Source organism: Hemibagrus wyckioides, linkage group LG21 (assembly GCF_019097595.1).
Source record: "Hemibagrus wyckioides isolate EC202008001 linkage group LG21, SWU_Hwy_1.0, whole genome shotgun sequence".
Lineage (NCBI taxonomy): Eukaryota > Metazoa > Chordata > Actinopteri > Siluriformes > Bagridae > Hemibagrus > Hemibagrus wyckioides.
The window spans coordinates 3,769,886-3,780,533 of NC_080730.1; the positions used below are offsets into that span (position 1 = coordinate 3,769,886).

Below are 10,648 nucleotides of genomic sequence, written 5' to 3' on the forward strand. Positions count from 1 at the left end.
GTCTTTCCCCCAATGTGCGCTGGGATAGGGTCCAGCAGACCCCCATGACCCTAATTAGGAATTAAGTCGGCATAGAAAATGAATGGATGGACATTAGAAGGTCATTAAAAGGTCAAGTGGAGAGGATTTACGGAACTCTTTTCCCTGTAATATATTTATCTACTGCATTTAATCCTCTAGAAATACACACTGTACTTGTTCTCCACTCTACTCTACGTATCTATAAAAGCATCAACATAAGGCTCAGGATCCAAGTTTTTGTATTCTTCTGCCTCCAGCGAATTTCTGTAATGGTATCTACGTGCCATCTCGAGTATGCAGTCGCGTTTTTGTTTTTTTATCTTCTTCTTCTTCTTCCCGAAAAGAAGATGCTAGAACGAGACGCAGATATGTCAGGTCGGCCTGTACGCGGTTGGCACAGGACACCTGCACCTATCACCTATCATTAAAGAAGCAAACCCTGCTTACGTGGCAAAGGTTGTTGTTTTGTTCTCGGCTGAGAGGCTCAATTTAATCCGGGAATGTTTTTAAAAGTTCTAATTTGACAGCAGAAAAGGACAGAGGAATAATTACGGCATTTGGGAAAGGGTATTTTCTTTTAATCTAATTTTTTGGGGCTTGTGAACACATAGTTTTTTTTAAATTATCAACCTTCTGTAATGCCTGAGGTTTATTATGTAGAGTTAGTCAGGCCACACACACACACACACACACACACACACACATTGAATAACCCAGATTCTGATGATAATTAAGGTATTCACTAAAGCCTTTGTGAATGTGGAATTACCTTTAAGAGCAGCAGTGAATAAAGTACTAAGAAATGATCCTTAAGTGAATGTTTAGAGAACGTGTCCAAATGTTACTCTATATATTAAAGCAATGGCATGTTTGCACATGTAAAGTCACTCCTATTAGTTATCTAAAGAAGATGGTTTTCACCCTTCATTCACCCTTGTGATGTATAAGCTGTCTTCCTTTGTGTTCGTGTCGTTATAAAGCCTTTTAATCTCTGCTCTGATTTATTTTTTGGATTCAGGTTTGTTCTTGACGTTGACCTTGCCTGGCCGATGTGGATCTGTTTATTCCTGTTTTCATTATCCATTTGCTCCTGATTTTTTTTTTTTTTATTCCTAATTTTGTGACTTGTTGTCATTTATATATGGGGCAGTGGTGACTCAAGTGGTTAAGGCCACTGTTGACCCCCTGAGCAAGCCCTTCAACCCCCTCCCCCCACCCTAGGGGGCACTGCATCATAGCTGACTGCAAGATCAATGTGAAGAAAGAATTTGGCCGTACTGTAATGTACACCGACCAGGCATAACATTATGACCACCTGCCTAATTATTGTGTTGGTCCCCCTTTTGCTGCAAAAACAGCCCTGACCCGTCATCACTGTGTATTCTGACACCTTTCTATCAGAACCAGCATTAACTTCTTCAGCAATTTGAGCAACAGTAGCTCATCGTCGCTCCCCATGTGCATCAATGAGCCTTGACCGCCCATGTTCACCACTGTTCCTTCCTTGGCGCTCTTTTAATAGATACTGTCCACTGCAGACCGGGAACACCCCACAAGAGCTGCAGTTTTGGAGATGCTCTGATCCGGATCTGATCTGAAAATCTTTTCAAAACCTTTATCATGTAAAGAATGACACGTCATACATGTTGTGTAACTCATGTTGTGTAACTCATGTTGTGTAACTCATGTTCCGGTTATCGGTGTTTCAATCTTTTTGTCACTGTTCAATCTTGTTCAATCACTGTCTCTAAGCAAAAAAACGCATCTTATTATTTTACCAAGAAATCATAAAGAAAACTTTCCTGCTAGAAAACTTTAAGCTATAAGTCTACAAACCACTGAAACTGGAGACTCCTTCTGTATATACTGTATATATTATATAAACACCTTCTTACAGAAAGTATCAGAGCTTGCCTACATTCTTAATCAGTTAATATAAATCTTACAGCCAGAAAATAATCACTCCAGGGAGGTAGCAGTTTCTCCTCTTCATCTCTCCATCTGTTCCCATGATGTTGTTGATTGTTTGTCCTATAACAACATTATCCTCATATTATTATGATGTTATTAAGCTTCAGTGGGAAACAGTTGACAGGATTATTGTTTATAAGGTCCAAAGTGTTGTGGTTTTGTTTGTGGCTGGTTATTCACACCCGATCAAATACAACTTATACAGTCGGAAGATTTCTGAAGAACCATCAGCATAAAGTTTCTCTAAAAGTTTTTTCAACTGTTTAATATTTAGAAAATATTAATATCTCAACAAATATTTCAGGCATCTGACTATATGATTGTCAGCTGTTTAAATAGGACCCAGATATAGAGTTTATATGAGCACATGTGAGACCTGGCAGGCAACGATCCATCTATCTGTCTAGCCATCCATCCATACATCTCATACATCCCTTAAATCCATCCATCCATCTATCCCAGACAAATCCATCCATCCATCCATCCCAGATACTCATCCATCCTTCCATCCATCCCTCCCTCCATCCATCCCTCCCTCCCTCCCTCCATCCATCCATCCATCCATCCCTCCCTCCATCTATCCATCCCAGACACCCACCCATCCATCCATCCCTCCATCTATCCATCCATCCATCCATTCATCCATCCATCCCATCCATACATCCAGCCAGCCATCAATCCATTCATCCATCCCAGACACCCACCCATCCATCCATCCATCCATCCCTCCATCCATCCATCCATCCATCCATCCATCCATCCATCCATTCATCCATACATCCCATCCATACATCCAGCCAGCCATCAATCCATTCATCCATCCCAGACACACACCCACCCACCCAACCATCCATCCCTCCCTCCCTCCCTCCCTCCATCCATCCATCCATCCATCCATCTATCCATCCATCTCATACATCACATAAATCCATCCATTCATCCATCCCAGACACCCATCCATCCATCCATCCCAGACACCCAACCAGCCAGCCAGCCATCAATCCATTCATCAATCCATTCATCAATCCATCCATCCATCTATCCATCCATCCATCCACTATCTGTACTGATTATCCAGCAAAGGGTAAGGGGGAAAACCCCTGAAACATGGGGAGAACAAATAAACTCCAGAGTCCAGAAATGATAATAATCAGGACTGTCCTTAGTCTGGGAAAATGTTTGCTTTTCTTTTATATTTTAAAGACATTTATGTATGCTTATGTAACACATATGTGCAATTAAAGCTGGGAATAAATGAATAAATAATATAATATGTATAATGTCATGTAATTATACCGAAATTCAGTGAAAATTTATTGGGCAATTTGGCAGTCGAGATTATTATATATTATAAATATTAAATAAATATTTATTATGCTAGTTATATAATTTAAACATTATTTTCTGACAGTTTATTTTACATTTCTAAACACAATCAGTAATAACTGATATTCTAAAAGCCGAAAACTTTGCCTGCAGTTTCCAGATTTTGGCTTGTGACTTGGATGAAATTGTGTTTTGCGGTGAAGGATGCTCTGGATTATTTTTTTAATGGAAAAATAATGCAGGTTAATAGAATGAATGTGTCACACTAAGGGCTATAAGTGGAGCAGTAGCTGTGAAAAGAAAAACCACCAGAAAACCACATACCACAAAACTAAGACTGACTGGAGGGCTTCATGCCAGGTGAGATGTTTAGCCAATTTTGAGGTTCACAGAAGAGAGGAAGGGAAAAGTACAACACAGCCAGCCAAACAGATTCAGTGTTGTTATTGTTGTTGTACCTGAGAGAACAGAGCAGATGTCACACGAGATGATTCGATATCGAGCTGAAAGTCTAACGATTATATAAACATGAATTCAGACTCCAGAATACTGTCAAAATATTTCATTCTTTACTTTCAACACTGGCTTTGTTTCATGTTTGATCTAAAAACCTTGATAAACACTGATATTTAATAAGACTGAGCATCTCCACATTCAGTGATTAATCCTTCATGGCTATTCAGTGCATAAGTAAACTATTATTCTTTTCTTCTTTCGGCTTTTCCCTTCAGGGGTGGCCACAGCAAATCCTCAACACTTGCACCCACTAGCTTCATATCCTCATTTATTCCATCCATATACCTCCTCTTTGGCCTTTCTCTTTGCCTCTTGCCTGGCAGCTCCATGTCCAACATTCTCCTACCAATATACTCACTCTCCCTCCTCTGGACATGTCCAAACCATCTTAATCTGGCCTCCCTAACTTTTGTCCCCCAAATGTCCAACATGAGCCGTCCCTCTGATGTACTCATTCCTAATCCTGTCCAGCCGTGTCCCTCCCAAAGAGAACCTCAACATCTTCAGCTCTGCTACCTCCAGCTCTGACTCCTGTCTCTTCCTCAGTGACACTGTCTCTAAACCATACAGCATGACCGGTCTCACCACTGTCTTGTACACCTTCCCCTTGATTTTTGCATAAGTAAACTATTATAATACAAATAACCAGTGAGTAAGACATTTGAAATTTGTGATTCTTCAAAACACGTACATGCACATGTTTATTTGAGTGCATGTATTTTTTTTTTTTTATGTCAGTTACTGTCTAGTTTCGTTTATTTTCATGTGATATTTGGTCAAATGATTCATTTATTTTCACAAGTCTTATTTTCAGGATTAACATATATATATATATATATATATATATATATATATATATATATATATATATATATATATATATATATTCCCAAAAGATTTATTTATTTTTGTGTGATATATTTAAATGATTTATTTATTATTATGTGATTCTTTTCATATTTAAATGATTCATTTATTTTTACTGGACTTACATATTTAAAAATGATTTATTTATTTATTTTGCATACTGTATTCAAATGATTCATTTATTACCACGTTTTTATTTTTACTAATGATTTTTTTATTTGATTTGATTCTTTTCATGTGATTCATTTATTTTTTTTATGTGATTAATATTAATTTATTAATATTAATTAATTTCTAGATTAACATATTTTCACATATTTCTAAATTATTTATTTATTTTTACAGGATATATTCAAATGAGGGCGGCACAGTGGCTTAGTGGTCAGAATGTTTGCCTCACACCTCCAGCGTCCTGGGTTCCACCTGGGTGGAGGTGGAGTTTTCATGTTCTCCCCGTGCTTGGTGGGTTTCCTCCCACAGTCCAAAGACATGCTTCTAGGCTGATTGGAGTCTCTAAATTGCCCGTAGTGTGTGACTGCATGAGTGAATGTGTGTGTGTGCCCTGCGATGGGTTTGCACTCCGTCCAGGGTGTATCCTGCCTTGATGCCCAGTGACTCCTGAGATACAGGCACAGGCTCCCCGTGACCCGAGTATAGATCGGATAAGCGGTACAGACAATGAAATGAAAATATTCAAATGATTTATATCCAAATGATGTTTTTTCCTAATGATTTGTTAGTTTTATGTGATTCTTTTCATATGATTCATTTATTTCCACATAATGTTTTTTGTTTTTATTTGTTTGTTTTTTGATACATTTATTTTTATGTGATTATTGTTCAGATTAATTTATTTTCCCATGATATTTCCAAATGATTCATTTATTTTTACATGATGTATTCAAATGAATCATTTTTAATCCAAATGATTTTTAAAAATGCATTATTTCATTATTGTTTATTATTAGTTTATCGTGAGTCTTCTCATATGATTCATTTATTGTTTTGTGGCTTTCTTTTTACAAGATATTTCCAAATGGTTTTCAATATTTTTTTGCATATGCTTGTTTTCCCTTCATGATTAGTATACTTCATTTTTCATAATTCATATATTTTATTTATTCATTTTCATGTAATGTTTCATAAGGGATTCAAAAAGAGTACCCTTCAGTTATAACACTAAACTTGTTGAGATGGATGGATGGATGGATAAGATGGGAGGATGGATGGATGGATGGATGGATAGGATTGGAGGATGGGAGGGAGGGATAGATGGATGGGATGGATGGATGGATGGGTGGATTGGATGGATGGATGGATGGATAAGATGGGAGGATGGATGGATGGATGGATGGATAGGATTGGAGGATGGGAGGGAGGGATAGATGGATGGGATGGATGGATGGGTGGATTGGATGGATGGATGGATGGATGGATGGATGGATGGATAGGATGGGAGGATGGGAGGGAAGGATAGAGGGATGGGATGGATGGATGGATGGGTGGATTGGATGGATGGATAGGATGGGAGGATGGGAGGGAAGGATAGAGAGATGGGATGGATTGATGGATGGGAGGGATGGATGGATTGGATGGATGGATGGATGGATGGATGGATGGATGGGAGGGATGGATGGATGGGATGGATGGATGGATGGATGGTGGCATGTGTGTAACTCTCTCACTCTTTAGTCTGGGCTAAAAAGAAATCAGCCTATCTGTTATGTTTTAAAGTAGATGGAATTCACACCAGTGATTTTTGGTCCAAACAGTATTAATTAACACAGAAATGCTACAGATTCTAATTGTATGGTGTAGATTAATAGAGATGGAGATGAACTCATCCTAACCTAGATTTTTTTGCCTTTCGGATCCTCATAAATCCATAGAGCAGATCCGTCCTGCAATGTGCTGAAATGTAACAAATAAAACTCTCATGAGCAAGTTTTTCTAAGATATATCTGTCTCTATAGTACACCACTGCTCTGCTGCTCTGCTTTATTTATTGCACTTTAGCTATCACAGCGAAAGATTACATAAGTTCCAGGTTGACGAGCAGCAATTCGTCATTTCTTGGCCAGATGTTGTGATGCATTACTGTTAATGCATGTGATCGTGTATTGTATGTGTAGTATCTCCCAATCTCCCTCATCATCTGACTTTATGACTGCATTGTGTACAGTTTTCTTTTATTTTTACCCTGCTTACTTTAGATACTTGTTGTATTAAATCTTCTTCTTTATTATTATCACCACACATACAGTACAGCACAGTGGAATACTTTTCTTCTCATATCCCAGCTGTAGAAGTTGGGGTTAGAGCACAGGAGCAGCTCAAGGGACTGGGTTGTTAATCAGAAGACCAGGGTGCAAGCCCCAGCACTGCCAAACTGCCCTTGGAGCAGAGAGGGTTAAAGGCCTTGATCAACTGCCTAACAGTGGCAGCTTGGCATTGCTGGGGCTTGAACCCTGATCTTCTGATCAACAACCCAGTCCCTTAAGCACCTGAGCCACCACTCCCTGCCTCATATTACATTATACTTATCATTTTTTGCACCGTGTCTGGAAAGGAGTGAAGAATTTCATTGTATTTTGATGCTTAAAACATTCCTGACAATAAAAGTGAAAGTTGAAAATGGAATTTTTGGAAAATAAAAAATGATTTTAAATGATTGCTGCGATGGTAGACAGTGTAACGTTGCCATCATAATAAAGTTACAGATGATTTACACATTAAGAGCTGATGTTATATTTCCTCAATTCCGAATTCCTGGCCCCCCACTGAGGTTCTTTTTATAATGGATTGTAAATTATTTCCACACACAATAATATCCTTTTCACATTTAACACTCAAGTAATAAAAAATAAAAAAAACTTTATCACAAGTACTTGTTAAAATCCTTAAAGCTGGGATCTTCTCCAAGTCCAACTCCACAAATTTTCCACACTGAACTCATCCAACGCACGGCTGGCAAGAGCTTCAGGTCCGAATGGAAGGTTTTACTCCACATGTGGCCATGAGACGAATTTTTTAAAAGAGATGTTAAAGAGTATAGGATTGCAGAAAATTGTCCTTCACGGTCCAGTCGAGAGGTATGGGAGCAAGATATACGTTTCTCATGGTATAATAGAGAACAGAGAGGCTGTGGATCTCCTGAGGGTTGTTTAGTAAACGCTTGACAACTTCAAAATCAGTCAAAACTGTCAGGAGATCTTTTTTATTAATACACATTCAGCTAATGAATAAAACATGCTGTTTTTTCTCAGCCACAGAGCATACTGTTATCTGACTCTGAGGAAACATGCATTAAAATGTCAACAAACTGACTCAGGGGTGGTGGTGGTGGTGGTGGGGAAGGGGCGACACAACGCTGGATTTCATTTAAGTAAGGGATAAATCACACGGGGAGGAGGGAGTTATGGTGTGCTGTTACAGGAAATGAATCAACTTCAGGATGGTGTGATGGCGTTACTTTTACCACCATGAAGTTTATGATATTCTGTGGGTTTATAATATACCAGAGCCAATTGCTGTGCTTTGATGACACATACATTTACAGATGTGGAACATTTTAGACATTTAAAGTTGAGGAACAGCCGATGGTGGTGAGAAAGCTAAAGTTACAGCTTTATCTCTTCCGTAAATGTTAAGTAAAGCATCGGTTATTGAGTTGTTACTATAGAAACGCAAACGTAATAGAACGAGTGCAGTGACAGGAAGCTAATCACCTTCTGACCAATCAGAATGAAGAATTCAACTGCAATTAATACTATCATTAAAACTATCCCTTTTTAATGACAAATTATACATTATCAGTTCGTCTTCCCTGTTTTGTCTCTGCATGCAATCCCACACAGAAAGCCCCCAAGGCCATGAGTAGAAATTCCTCGGAGTGAAAGTTCCTCGCGGTGGTCGTGCTTGTCCGAGTGTTAGAGTTCATCTAAATGCTGTCATGACTGATTGCTCTATCAGGCTGGGTGAAAGCTCGAGCAGAAAGATTTGCTCAGTGATAGTACAGAGTCGTTCTTGCAATCTGAGGGAAAGTAAGTGCAGACGTCCAAGTCTGCACTTGATCACTTGATCATCGCTGTCAAGTGATGGAAGCCAGATCCTCAGCAGCATGAATAGACTGATTGGAATTCGGGACACTGGAAACAAAGCTTTGTAGTGAGCGCTGGAGACGGGTCAGCACCAGAACAGCTCCATGTCTCCTCCCGGTCCAACGCGGTCAGGAGGCACTTCATGTGTATTGTCATCTTTACGCTTTAGATCTCTTTTTAAACATGCCTTTCAGCCTGAAAACTCTGTCTTTAAACGTCTCCCTCTTTTTAAATGACACTTTAAATGTATTTTTCATCTTAGGAAAGTATATATTTAGCTTTGTAAAGAATTTGAAGATGAGCCTATTTGTGTACATCAGTAATGAAATTATTTAAGAAGGTGTTCGAAATCTTGAAAATCAAAGACCTGTATTCGACTCCTCTACATAGAATATTTTACCCATTAAGATTGAATAAATTTATAACAGATCTAGCCCTGGTCACATAATAACAGGTCCTGTATCACTGCTAAGGTTTAATATATGCAGGTTTTTCTAATCCAGTCTGTGTGTGTGTGAGACATTTTTATAAATGATGTCTCAATCAAGAATTACAGATCCAAACACGTCCTTTTCCTCACAGATTCCTCAGCTGGTAGCAAATAAATGGATGCCTCTGGGCTTCTTGGTATAATTTACTTCCTCTAGATTTGCCTTTAAGTTAAGAGTAGGTTTTGTCATGGAACATTTTATATAAACTACACGGACAAAGAAAACCCATAAACACCAGACCACCAAACCTCACACCTGTATGTGTGTGTGTGTGTGTGTGTGTGTTTGTTCAGCACATTGTTTCAACTCCAGGGCCGTTACTCTCCACTCTCCTGAAATGGCTTTGAACCTGGTTTTGAAATCTGGCTGTAGGAATTCATTCAGCAACAAAGCAATAAGAGCATTAGCAAGGTCAGGAGAGGAGACCTGGAGCTATAGTCAAGCTCCATTTCATCCCAAAGGTGTCAGGGCTTTGTGCAGGACACTCGAGGTCTTCCACCTACTCCAAGCTTTGCACAACATGTCTTCATGCTTCCAGCTTTGTGGTGACAGTTTGCAGAAGAACCACATGTCCATGACATGACTCAAAAAATGTTCTCCATTACACTTTTACAAAACATGAAGGTTGCTTTGGTTTGTAGAAGAAGGAGAACCCTTCCAGATAGCAGGTAGAACCTTACGAGATGATTCTCAGAAGAATCCTTCTAATGTATAATTCACATCTATTAATAAATAAATCACAAACAGACAAATCCATCTCATATGTTTAAGCTGTTTAAAATGAGATTCATCATTTATGGAAGGAGTCTCCAGTGTCAGCGTCGGAACAGTCAGTAGGTTTCCGCTACATGAGTGGCTTCATGATAACATGACAAGCTGAGATTCCGACTATTTATAGCTACTATAATGTGAAAGTTCTTTGCAGATACATTAAAGAGAATAATGAGATACTGGTTGCTAGGAAACAAAATGTTTCATTCCTTATTTGATTACTCAGTTGATTGATTTGTGTAGGGTTTCTATGTCCGCTTTGGAAAGTGACCCTTTGACGCTCTCACCACCTGAGGGTTGACCGGCGGTTGTTTATTAGCTTAAACAGTGTACCTAAGCTGCTTCACAGGGACAAGGTTAATGGCAATGCCTGTGCCCGTGGCTACGACTTCACTGGCGTGTGGCCTCCTGAGGCTCTTTCCCCTCTGTCTCTGTTCCTGCTGCTTAATTCCTTCGCATTTCAGATATTCCCAGAATATCTGATGAAAATGATTATATTAGCTGTTAGACTTGGGTTCTCTTCTGTCAGCGTTTGGGATGCGAATTCTTGTTCATGAACCACAAAATATCTCTAAGAACCATTTA

At 39.0% G+C, this 10,648-nt stretch overlaps 1 long non-coding RNA gene across 1 annotated transcript; it reads right to left on the reverse strand.

The window, feature by feature from the left end:
- Window positions 1-1,876: 1,876 nt before the first annotated feature.
- Window positions 1,877-3,778, reverse strand: LOC131342951 (uncharacterized). Its single transcript, XR_009203081.1, has 2 exons — window positions 3,643-3,778; window positions 1,877-2,052 (listed from the first exon to the last, which is right to left on the reverse strand). It is a non-coding gene; the product is annotated as an uncharacterized LOC131342951 (long non-coding RNA).
- Between the last annotated feature and the right edge of the window lie 6,870 nt (window positions 3,779-10,648).